Here is a 12963-nt window from a genome sequence, read left to right as displayed (position 1 = left end):
ATTCTATGATTCAATGAGGCTGGGTGGTCATCTGTCAGGAGAGCTCTGACAGTCTCTACCTGCCTGGTAGAGAGTTGGACTGGATGGCACTTCCAATTCTAGGACTCGATTATTTAGAGGCTGGATGACCATCTGTCGGGAGGGCTTTGATGGTGTCTCCTTGCCTGGTAGAGAGTTGTACTGGATGGCATTTTGGGTTTCTTCCAACTCTAGCATTCTATGACAGGCTGGCCATCTGTCAGGAGGGTTTTTTATTGTGTCTTCCTGCCTAGTAGAAGGGGGTTGGACTGGATAGCCTTTGGAGGTCCCTTTCAACTCTAGGATTCTATGAAAAATAGGTGTGAATCCCACCGGAGCAGAACAAGAGTGACGCCAATATCTTAAAATTGGGGCTGAAATGAGGAATGGGTGTCAAGCGAAGCCACCGCTTCACTGGGGGGACACAATGCGGCCTGTCAGGCTTCATTTGGAGCGTTGTCGCGGACACTGTCATCCGCTGAGCCCAGCCAAGTGGAAACCCTTCTTGGACCTCTTCTTCTCTGCTTGCGACTCATTAGAGGCCCGGGCCACGGGTTCGAGGGGCACGCATTGCTTCCAGGCCAAGAGAGATGCAGAATTGCGGTGGCCTTATTTTTGTTGCAGACATAACAAAGGCTCGTCTGGCCGGGCCCAGTTTGGCAGCACTTCTTGGACTTGTGGGTTTTAGCCGGCTTTGGTCCCAAAATAGCCCCGGGAATTGGTTGAGCCAAACTCAACCTTGTTTGGTTTTCTCCTAACGTTAAGTCCAGTCATGTCTGACTCTGGGGGTTAGAGCTCATCTCCATTTCTAAGACAAAGAGCCAGTGTTGTCCGTAGACACCTCCAAGGTCATGTGGCCATTGGCATGACTGCATGGAGCGACGTTACCTTCCTGCCAGAGTAGTATCTATTGATCTACTCACATTTGCATGTTTTCAAACTGCTAGGTTGGCAGGAGCTGGGGCTAACAGTGGGCGCTCATTCCACTCCCAGGATTTGAACCAGGGACCTTTCGGGAACTTGCAAAATATGACACACCGTCCCAGTGAGCCTCGCCATTTGGGTCATGCTTGGCCTCCATCATTGCACCTTGCCATCACGTTGGTCCCAATGGCTGGAGAAGAGATTCCACCTAAACATTAGGAAGAGCTTTGTATGTTCCAGAGAAAGGGAATTGTTTCCACTGCAAAGTTTTGAAGTTAATCCCTGATGAGCAGTCCCAGCTCAGATTAAGTCCCGGCTCCACGTGGGCTCCTTTCCTTCCATTTTTAAAATCATTGCAGTTGCGTTGTCAAATGTTTTCATGGCAGGAATCCTTATTAACATCTTTATTAACGACTTAGACGAAGGGTTAGAAGGCACGATCATCAAGTTTGCAGACGACACCAAACTGGGAGGGATAGCTAACACTCCAGAAGACAGGTGCAGAATTCAAAACGATCTTGACAGACTAGAGAGATGGGCCGAAACTAACAAAATGAAGTTCAACAGGGACAAATGCAAGATACTTCACTTCGGCAGAAAAAATGGAAATCAAAGATACAGAATGGGGGACGATGCGTGGCTCGACAGCAGTACGTGTGAAAAAGATCTTGGAGTCCTCGTGGGGAACAAGTTAAACATGAGCCAACAATGTGATGCGGCGGCGAAAAAAGCCAACGGGATTCTGGCCTCATCAATAGGGGAATAGCGTCTAGATCCAGGGAAGTCTATTCTGCCTTGGTCAGGCCACACCTGGAATCACACTGCGTCCAATTCTGGGCACCGCAGTTGAAGGGAGATGTTGACAAGCTGGAAAGCGTCCAGAGGAGGGCGACTAAAATGATTAAGGGTCTGGAGAACAAGCCCTATGAGGAGCGGCTTAAAGAGCTGGGCATGTTTAGCCTGCAGAAGAGAAGGCTGAGAGGAGACATGAGAGCCATGTACAAATACGTGAAGGGAAGTCATAGGGAGGAGGGAGGGAGCTTGTTTTCTGCTGCCCTGCAGACTAGGACGCAATGGGACAATGGCTTCAAACTACAGGAAAGGAGATTCCACCTGAACATCAGGAAGAACTTCCTCACTGTGAGGGCTGTTCAGCAGTGGAACTCTCTGCCCTGGACTGTGGTGGAGGCTCCTTCTTTGGAGGCTTTAAAGCAGAGGCTGGATCGCCATCTGTCGGGGGTGCTTTGAATGAGGTTTTCCTGCTTCTTGGCAGAATGGGGTTGGACTGGATGGCCCATGAGGTCTCTTCCAACTCTACGATTCTATGATTCTACGATCACTGGGTTGCTGTAATTTTTCCGGGCTGTATGTCCATGTTCCAGAAGCATTCTCTCCTGAAGTTTCACCCACATCTATGGCAGGCATCCTCAGAGGTTGAGATGTCCATGCTCCTCTACTCTCCCAAAACACACTATATGGGGTTCCCCTACACACAAACTCTCTTTGGGGCTCCCCTATTCCCAAATAAACTCTATGGGGCTCTCCAGCCTTCGGACTCTTTATGGGGCTCCCTTGCTCTCTGAAAAAAACTATTTTGGGGGCTCCTAACTCCGAAATAAACTCTCTTGGGGCTATTGTATGTATTCCGGGCTGTCTGGCCATGTTCCAGAAGCATTCTCTCCTGACGTTTCACCCACATCTATGGCAGGCATCCTCAGAGGTTGTGAGGTATGGAGAAACTAAGCAAGGAAGGTTTATATATATCTGTGGAAAGTCCAGGGTGAGAGAAGAACTCTTTGTCAGTTGTAAACCAGTGTGAATGTTACAGTTAATCACCTTTGGAAAAGTTCATCTCCTGGCTTTTCCTGCCTGGGGGCATCCTTTGTTCAGAGTCATTAACTGCCCCTGGAACTCATCTGTTTTTAGAGTGTTGTTTCTTATTTACTGTTCTGATTTTTGAGTTTTTTAATACTCAAAGCATGTGGACAACTTCAGCAGAAAGGAGGAAACCATGAAAATGAACAAAATCTGGCTACCAGTATTTAAAAAACCTCAAAAATCAGAACAGTAAATAAGAAGCAACTCAGAGGGTTTTTAATAATCTATCCTGTATTTATTACGGTCTTACCATTTAGGTGTTTTAAATGTAATTTTTTATCCTGTATTGTTGTTTTAATTGATATATTACTGTTTATCTTTTTTTATATTGTGATTTGTATTATGTTGCTTATATTTTGTCTTTATGTTGTTTGGGCCGCTGCCCCATGTAAGCAGCCCTGAGTCCCCGCGGGGAGATGGTGGTGGGGTATAAATAAAGTTTTTATTATTATTATTATTATTATTATTATTATTATTATTATTATTATTATTATTATTAAGCAACACTCTAAAAACAGAAGAGTTCCAGGGGCAGCTAATGACTCTGAACAAAGGATGCCCCCAGGCAGGAAAGGCCAGGAGATGAACCTTTACAATGCTAATTAAGGTGATTAACTGCAACATTCACACTGGCTTCCAACTGACAAAGAGTTCTTCTCTCACCCTGGACTTTCTACAGATATATATTAACCTTCCTTGCTTAGTTTCTTCATACCTCACAACCTCTGAGGATGCCTGCCATAGATGTGGGTGAAACGTCAGGAGAGAATACTTCTGGAACATGGCCATACAGCCTGGAAAACATACAACAATCCTGCAACTCTTTTGTCAGTTGGAGGCCAGTTAATCACCTTAATTAAGCATTGGAAAGGTTCATCTCCTGGCTTTTCCTGCTTGGGGGCATCCTTTGTTCAGAGTCATTAGCTGCCCCTGGAACTCTTCTGTTTGCAGAGTGTTGCTTCTTATTTACTGTTCTGATTTTTGAGTTTTTTAATACTGGTAGCCAGATTTTGTTCATTTTCATGGTTTCCTCCTTTCTGTTGAAGTTGTCCACATACTTGTGGATTTCAATGGCTTCTCTGTGTCGTCTGACATGATAGTTGTTGGGTGGTCCAGTATTTCTGTGTTCTCAAATAATATCCTATGTCCAGGTTGGTTCATCGTATGGTCTGCTATGGCTGATTTCTCTGGTTGAGTGAGTCTGCCATGCCTTTCATGTCCTTTGACTCGTGTTTGGGCAATGCTGCTTTTGGTGGTCTCTTGGGGCTCCTCTACTACCAAATAATTTCCTTATGGAGCTCCCCAACTTCCTTTGGGGCTCCCTTGCTCCCAAAAGGGGCCCTTTCTGGCCTAAAATCAGACCGAAGTGAAACCTTGCATAAGCCTGACTTATCAAGGAAAAGTCCCACTGGGGATGGGAAAAACCCCGATGTTTTATGTCGCCTCTTGGATCCAGCGACAGACATTTCCTGGCAAAACATTTGTACATTTGGAGCCGGTGTCCCAGACCAAGGGGCGACAAGCATTTTTCCCAAAAGGATGGGGACAGCTGTATGCAAGGGTTTCACAATGCCTGTGTGTGTGCAAAGGGGGGGATTTGGTGACCCCTCAACCCAGTCCCACTCCCCCAGAAATTGGCAGCAAAGAGAGAAAGGAGATCCACTGAGAAAGAAGGAAGAAAAGGAGGAGGAGAAAAAAGAGAGAGGAAGGAATCTGGAAAGGATGGGGATAAGAAGTGCAATGATAGGTTGCTGTGAGTATTCCGGGCTGTCTGGCCATGTTCCAGAAGCATTCTCTCCTGACATTTTGCCCACATCTATGGCAGGCATCCTCAGAGGTTGTGAGGTCTGTTGGAAACTAGGCAAGTGGGGTTTATATATCTGTGGAATAATGTCCAGGGTGGGAGAAAGAACTCTTGTCTGTTGGAGGCAAGTGCAAAGGTTTCAGTTGGCCAGCTTGATTAGCATTAAATAGCCTGGCAACTTCAAAGCCTGGCTTTTTCCTGTCTGGGAGAATCCTTTGTTGGGAGTGGTTAGCTGGCCCTGATTGTTTCTTGTCTGGAATTCCTGTTTTCTGAGTAAGGTAAAACGTAAAGGTTTCTCCTGACGTTAAGTCCAGTCATGTCTGACTCTGGGGTTGGTGTTTATCTCCATTTCTAAGCCGAAGAGCCGGCGTTGTCCATAGACATCTCCAAGGTCATGTGGCCACTGGCATGACTGCATTGAGCGCCGTTACCTTCCCGCCGGAGCGGTACCTATTGATCTACTCACATTGGTATGTTTCCGAACTGCTAGGTTGGCAGGAGCTGGGGCTAACAGTGGGCGCTCACTCCGCTCCCAGGATTTGAACCTGGGACCTTTCGGTCTGCAAATTTAGCAGCTCAGTGCTTTAACACACTTCGCCACTGAGTATTTTTCTTTGTTTACTGTCCTGATTTTGGAGTTTTTTAAATACTGGGAGCCAGATTTTGTTCAATTCATAGTTTCCTCCTTTCTGTTGAAATTGTCCATGTGCTTGTGGGTTTCAGTGGCTTCTCTGTGTAGTCTGACATGGTAGTTGTGAGAGTAGTCCAGCATTTATATGTTGTCAAATAATCTGCTGTGTCCAGGTTGGTTCATCGCATGCTCTGCTATGGCTGATTTCTCTGCTTGAGCCAGTCTGCAGAGCCTTTCATGTTCCTTGACTCCTGTCTGGGCAATGCTGATACATCTGGGGATCTCTCTCTAGCCTTGTCCACAGCTGCATGGGATACAGTAGACTCCTGCTGAGATGAGAGGATCCCTCTTGTCCTTTGCTGAATGGAGAATTCATTGGATTTTCTTGGTGAGTCTTTAGATAGTTTGTCGGTTGTGTTTCTTCATTGGCTTCCCTATGCAGTCAGCAGTTCCCTTGATGTATGGTAAAAAACACTTTTCCTCTGGGTGGATCTTTGTCTTTACTCTCCATGTCAGGCTACACAAGAAGCATGAGGACAATTTCAACAGAAAGGAGGAAACCCTGAAAATGAACAAAATCTGGCTCCCAGTGTTCCCTCACTTATTGCTAGGGTTAGGTTCCAGGACCACCCGCAATAAGTGAAAATCCACAATGTAGGGACACTATGTTTATTTTAATATTTATACATTATTTTAGTAGTTATACACTATCTTAAGTCTTTATCAACCAATCGTGTGTTGATAAATCGCCTCCTTCTCCTCCCGTTGCCGCTTGGGCTCCTTTTCTCTCCCTTCGGCTTCTCCTTCCTCCCTTCCTTAGGCTATAAATTGTAATTTTTAATTATTTAAGAGTTTATTGAAAAACCGCGAAACAGCGAATGCGCAAAAAGTGACCATGAAGTAGTGAGGGAACACTCTATTTAAAAACCTCTAAAATCAGGACATTAAGTAAAAACCCCGGTGGCACAGCATGTTAAAGTGCTGAGCTGCTGAACTTCCAGACTGAAAGGTTGCAGGTTCGAATCTGGGGAGAGGAGTTAGCTGCAGCTTCTGCCAACCTAGCAGTTCGAAAACATGCAAATGTGAGTAGATCAATAGGTACCGCTCCGGCGGGAAGGTAACGGTGCTCCATGCAGTCATGCCTATGGCCACATGACCATAGTGTCTGTGTCTACGGACACAGGTGTCTACTGGAGGTGTCTACGGTCAACGCCGGCTCTTCAGCTTAGAAATGGAGATGAGCACCAACCCCCAGAGTCGGACACAACTAGACTTAACATCAGGGGAGGGAAAACGTTTACCTTTGCCTAAATAACGAACAGCACTTAAAAAACAAAAGAATTCCAGACAGGAAACACTCTGGGAATCCAACAAAGGATTCCCCCAGGCGGGAAGCAGCCAGGTTTTGAAGCTGCAAGGCCATTCAATGCTAATCAAGCTGGCCAATGGCAGCATTCACACTTCCAACAGACAAAGAGTTCTTTCTCCCACCCTGGACACTAATTCAGAGATATATAAACGCCACTTGCCTAGTTTCCAACACACCTCACAACCTCTGAGGATGCCTGCCATAGATGTGGGCGAAACATTAGGAGAGAATGCTGCTTCTGGGACATGGCCAGGCAGCAAGGAAACCTCCCAGCGACCCAGCCTATCTATCTATATATATATAGTAGAGTCTCGCTTATCCAACGTAAACGGGCCAGCAGAATGTTGGATAAGCGAATATGTTGGATAATAAGGAGAGATTGAGGAAAAGCCTATTAAACATCAAATTAGGTTATGATTTTACAAATTAAGCCCCAAAACATCATGTTATACAACAAATTTGAGAGAAAAAGTAGTTCAATACGCAATAAAGCTATGTAGTAATTACTGTATTTACTAATTTAGCACCAAAATATCACGATGTATTGAAAACATTGACTACAAAAATGCGTTGGATAATCCAGAACGTCGGATAAGCGAGTGTTGGATAAGTGAGACTCTACTGTAAAAGGGTAATGAAATTTCGGCCTAGGACAAAATAACAAAACTACACATCCCAGAAACACTAAACCTGGCAGCACAACCCCTCATCCATGCCTCTACGTTCATACAACAAAAATAAAATAAAAATAAAATCCTAATTAGAGGGAGAGGAATAATTGTTTTTATCTAGTTGCTGCCAATTAGAAGGCTATGCTCTGCCCACTTGGTCTCCTAGCAACCCACTGAGCCCAGGGGACAGGCAGAGTTAGGCCTCACTTAGGCCTCTTCCACACTGCCTATAAAATACAGATTATCTGATTTGAACTCGATTATATGGCAGTGTAAAAGGGGTCCCTGATGGCACTATGTGTTAAAGCACTGAGCTGCTGAACTTGCGGACCAAAAGGTCCCAGGTTCAGATCCTGGGAGCAGAGTGAGCACCCGCTGTTAGCCCCAGCTCATGCCAACCTAGCAGTTCAAAAACATGCCAATGTGAGTAGATCAATAGGCACCGCTCCGGCGGGAAAGTAAAGGCGCTCCATGCAGCCATACCAATGGCCACATGACCTTGGAGGTGTCTATGGACAACGCTGGCTCTTCGGGTTAGAAATGGAGATGAGCCCCAACCTCCAGAGTCAGACATGACTGGACTTAATGTCAGGGGAAAACCTTGACCCTTGACCTTAACTACCACCAATTCCTCAATACTTTCTTTCCCAGACCACCAGACTTCGCCACAGCGACGCGTGGCCGGGCACAGCTAGCTCTTCTTATTTCCCTTCGCCCAGCTGGGAGAAGGAATGCACCGTCGGTTGCCTCCCCAGCCCTGCCTTCGGGGCGAAGGAGGCGAGGGAAAAGGCAAGGGAAAGGCAAGCTCTTGCAGGAGGAAAAAAATTAAGACAGGGGGGGGGGGGGTGTTGGAGGGAAAGGGGCGGGGCTTACGGGCCCTGAAGGGGGCGTGGATGTGGGGCGGAGGGGCTCAGATTGGGAGGATCGATAGATCAGAAAGCGGGGCAGGCGCGAAGCGAGCGGAGTGGAGCCTTGCAGCAGGGAAAGGCTGGGACGGAGAAGGAGGGAAAGAAAGAAAGAAAGACAGGAAAGAAAGTGCGGGCATTTCGAGGGGGAGGTTTTGGGGGAGAAAGAGGCACAAGGAAGGAGAGAGTCAGGTTCTAGGTTTGTTTCTTTTTTTGAGAGGGGGTTCTATTTTTCCTTTTTTGGGCAAACCCGACCAAGTACGCAAAACTTTGCAGCAGCAGGAAAGAGAGAGAGAGAGAGAGAGAGAGAGACTCTTTTGGACCCCTCTTTGTGTGTGTGTGTGTGTGTTGGGGGGGGGGGTCTTCCACGTGGAGCCCCGGATCCGGACCCCAAGGGGAGCCAGGTGAGGAGGGGAGGGGGGGGGCTGGGCTTGTCACCCCTCTTCTTTGGGGCACCCCCCCTCTCTCTCTATCACTCTTCTCCCCACATTTGCCTCTCAGTTTATCTGCCTCCCTGCTCTGTCTGTCCATTCATCAGTATCTGTTTGCCTTGTCAATCTAGGTACCTACCTATCCACCCACCTACCTACCTACTCATCTAACTACCTACCTTTCTTCCTACCTACCAACCTACCTATTCGCCTACCGACTTAGATAATTATCTATTTATTTATCTACCTGTCTACCTATCTACCTATTTACTCACTTTTCTACCTATTTACCTACCTATTCGCCTACCTACCTGTTTATTTATCTACCTGTCTACCTACCTACCTACCTACTCACTTTTCTACCTTCCTACCTACCTTTCTACCTATTTACCTACCTATTTGCCTACCTACCTATTTGTTTATTTGTCCATTTATCTACCTATCTACCTTCCTTCCTACCTAACTTTCTACCTATTTACCTACCTATTCGCCTACCTACCTACTTATTTATATGTTTATTTATCTACCTACCTTTCTACCTACCAAACTTTCTACCCATTCGCCTACCTACCTATCTGTATCTATTTTTTATCTGATGATGCTATTTTTATATTGCTGCTGCAGTTCCCCCATCTATGAAGTCGACTGAATTGTACTTGGTGGTTGATTTATATTATTACTGTTGTATTAACTCTTGTATTATTGCCTTCTTGTGTTTTATCTTTTGTATATTGTGCAATGTATTTATGCTGTTGTTTTTGTAAACTATGCTGATCGGGCTTTGCCCCATGTGAGCTGCCCCGAGTCCCCGTGGGGAAATGTTGGCGGGGTATAAATAAAGTTGTTATTATTATTATTATTATTATTATTATTAGCTGTCTATCTACCTACTCACCTTTACCTATCTACCTACCCACATGTCTGTCTGTCTATCTTATCTGTATATCCAACTTTCTACTTAACTACCTACTCATCTATCTATCTAATCTACCTAATCTACTTACCTACTTTTCTATCTTCCTACCTATCCAACTTTCTCTCTAACTACCTACTCATCTATCTATGTATGTTTCTACCCAGCTTTCTACCTAGCAACCTACTCATCTTTCTATTTGTCTGTCTGTCTCTCTACCAATCTATTTATCTGTCTGTCTATCTCATTCCATCTACCTGTTATTCTATCTATCTGCTCAATCTTTCTGTTTCTCAGTCTATGTATTTACTATCTCTCCCCTGTGTGTCCATCTCCATATTTTTCCACCTCTCTATTTATCTATCAACATGTTATAATATATCTATCATGTTTATCTCTCATCTATCTTCTATTTCCATCATCTGTCTGTCTGTCTGTCTATCTCTTTTTCTACTTATTTATTTTTCTACTTATTTATTTTTCTACCTGTTTCCCATATCTGTCTCTCTGTCAGTCTCTCATCTTTTCTTCATCTGTCTACCAATCTATACAACTATTACTCCATCAATCTGTCTATCATCTCTGCTACCAATCTCTATATATCTATCATCTGTCTATCTGTCAATGGGTTGCTATGAATTTTCTGGGCTCTGTGGCCATGTTCCAGAAGCATTCTCACCTGATGTTTCGCCCACATTTATGGCAAGCATCCTCAGAGGTTGTGAGGTCTGTTGGAAACTAGGCAAGTGGGGTTTATTTATCTGTGGGAGAAAGAACTCTTGCCTGTTGGAGGCAAGTGTGAATGTTACAATTGGTCACCTTGATTGGCATTGCAGTTTCAAAGCCTGGCTGCTTCCTACCTGAGGGAATCCTTTGTTGGGAGGTGTTAGCTGGCCTTGATTGTTTCTTGTCTGTTACACTGTTTTCCGAGTGTAATTACTGTCCTGATTTTTTAAAATACAAATAGCCAGATTGTGTTTTCAGATTTTCATGGTTTCCTCCTTTCTGTTGACATTGTCCACATGCTTGAGGATTTCCGTGGCTTCTCTGACATGGTGGTTGTGAGAGCAGTCCAGCATTTCTATGTTCTCAAATAATATGCAGTGTCCAGGTTGGTTCATCAAGTGCTCTGCTATGGCTGACTTCTCTGGTTGGATCACTTTGCAGTGCTGTTCATGTTCCTTGACTTGTGTTTGGGTAACACGGCTGCGCTTGATGGTCCTTAATGTAGACTTGTCCACAGCTGCATGGGATACGCTGGACTTCTGCAGAGGTGAAAGGATCCGTCTTGTCCTTTGCTGAACGAAGCATTTGTTGGAAACAATCAGGGCCAGCTTCCCAACAAAAGGGTTGCCCCAGGTAGGAAGCAGCCAGGCTTTGAAGCTTCAAGACCATTCTATGCTAATCAAGCTGGCCAAATGCAACATTCACACTCAAACAGACAAGAGTTCTTTCTCCCACCCTGGACATCATTCCACAGGTATAGAAACCCCACTTGCCTTGTTTTCAACAGACTTCACAATCTCTCAGGATGCCTGCCATAGATGTGGGCAAAACGTCAGGAGAGAATGCTTCTGGAATGTGGCCAGACAGTCCGGAAAACTCACAGCAGCCCAGTGATTCTGGCCATGAAAGCCTTCAACAACACATCCCTAAAGTCTGCTGAGCTTTAGGTGAAATCTGGATACTTTCTCCGTTCACTTTCTTTCTTACCAGTTTATCTGTTTGTCCTTTTTGTCTATAGATCCGTACTCATCTGTATATATGTGTAAAAAACCAGAAATATCCCATCTTTCGAGAGTCAAAGACACAGGCCAACTTTCTCCAAACTCCAAGGTCTAAAGGTAAGTTCTGCTTCTATTTTAACAAGGAGCTGGCGTTGCTTCGAGTGGGGCAATGAACGTTTAAAAAATCCCAATTCACACTGTATTTAGTGCTGTTAAAATATGTGCATTTTGAAACACAAATGGAATTGTGGGAGCTCTAGTTTTCCATGGTCAAACTTCAGCCAAATGAGAACTTCCAGAGATTTCATAGCATAGAGCCCTGGACGTGTTGTGTATTTATGTTTACCATTTGTATTATTATAAATTGTTGTATGGTTCTGTTTATTATGTGTATTGTATTGTTTTTATCATGTTGGAAACCATCCTGAGTCCCCTGAGGAGATGGGGCGGTATATAAATAAAGTTTTATTATTTATTATATTACAGTAGAGTCTCACTTATCCAAGCCTCGCTTATCCAAGTTTCTGGATTATCCAAGGCATTTTTGTAGTCAATGTTTTCTATACAGTAGAGTCTCACTTATCCAACATAAATGGGCCAGCAGAACGTTGGATAAGTGAATATGTTGGATAATAAGGAGGGATTAAGGAAAAGCATATTAAACATCAAATTAGGTTATGATTTTACAAATTAAGCACCAAAACATCATGTTATACAACAAATTTGACAGAAAAAGAAAAAGAGAAAAAGAGATTCGCTTATCCAAGTTTCTGCCGGCCCGTTTGGCTTGGATAAGTGAGACTACTGTATTATAAAAGAGGATCACACAGCATTGATTTTGCACTGCGGAGAAAGCAAAAGACCTTGTAAAACTACAACTCCCATTCTTGCATAGCACTGAGCCATGGGAGTGAAACATTAGAAAGACCTTCCTGGTGGTAAGAACAATTGGTTTGTCATTGGGAATCCTTCTTTTGAGGTTTTTAAGTGGAAGCTGCATGGCTATCTGTCAGGCGGGCTTGGATTGTGATTTCCCAGAATGGGGTTGGACTGGATGACCTTTGGGGGTCCCTTCCAAAGTCAATCTGGAACTGATCCATCCTTTCAAAGCTATTATGTAATGACTTGTACAACTTTTTTTTTACTTGGAAGGTAGATAGAGGGATTGTGTTGTTTGGATGCATTCCTCGTGCCTTTGTGGATTAAATAATAATAGTAATAATAATAACAATCTGGGCACAATCCAGCCAGGGCTAAACTCAGTCCTTGGCTTTGGTGGCCGGCTAAGCCAGTGCTTAATCCCTCCTGATTGTAAACCAGTGCGACATTCTTTTCTTTCCCCCTCCTCTCGCTCTGTGCCTCTTTTTGTTTTCTCTGCCTTTGGAATAATTCTGACTTAGAGACCACCCACGGCAAAGACCGTCTATGGAGATAGACATATCGGGATGGGGAAAGCAACCTACACTGCGAAACTAATGCAGTTTGACACCACTTTAGCTGCCCTGGCTCGATGCTGTGGGATCTGCCGTTATTCTGCAGTGTACTTTCCACGATCCATCTTTTAATAGCATCTTGTTAAAGCAATGATCCTTGTTGCTATTGTCTGCCCCTTTCAACGAGTAATTTGAGCTGCAAGTTATGGGATGGTTTAATGCGCTCGAGGCGGCTCTCTTTGAGGCCGGAGGAAACGGC

The 12963-nt window shown here is 44.6% G+C and overlaps 1 protein-coding gene across 4 annotated transcripts in view; it reads left to right on the top strand.

The window, feature by feature from the left end:
* The first annotated feature begins 8198 nt into the window (after positions 1-8198).
* Positions 8199-12963, top strand: part of adamtsl4 (ADAMTS like 4) — a 131551-nt gene continuing 126786 nt past the window's right edge. For 2 of the 4 annotated variants that reach the window (XM_062964803.1, XM_062964806.1), the window contains exons 1-2: positions 8199-8604; positions 11289-11388. The gene's annotated coding sequence lies outside the window, so the exon portion shown is untranslated. The remainder of the gene's footprint in view (positions 8605-11288; positions 11389-12963) is intronic. The other 2 variants (XM_062964805.1, XM_062964804.1) reach the window with 2 other exon arrangements.

This window comes from Anolis carolinensis, unplaced genomic scaffold, assembly GCF_035594765.1.
Source record: "Anolis carolinensis isolate JA03-04 unplaced genomic scaffold, rAnoCar3.1.pri scaffold_14, whole genome shotgun sequence".
NCBI lineage: Eukaryota > Metazoa > Chordata > Lepidosauria > Squamata > Dactyloidae > Anolis > Anolis carolinensis.
The sequence above is the reverse complement of the archived record's forward strand: the minus strand, read 5'-3'. Positions and strand labels throughout refer to the sequence as shown.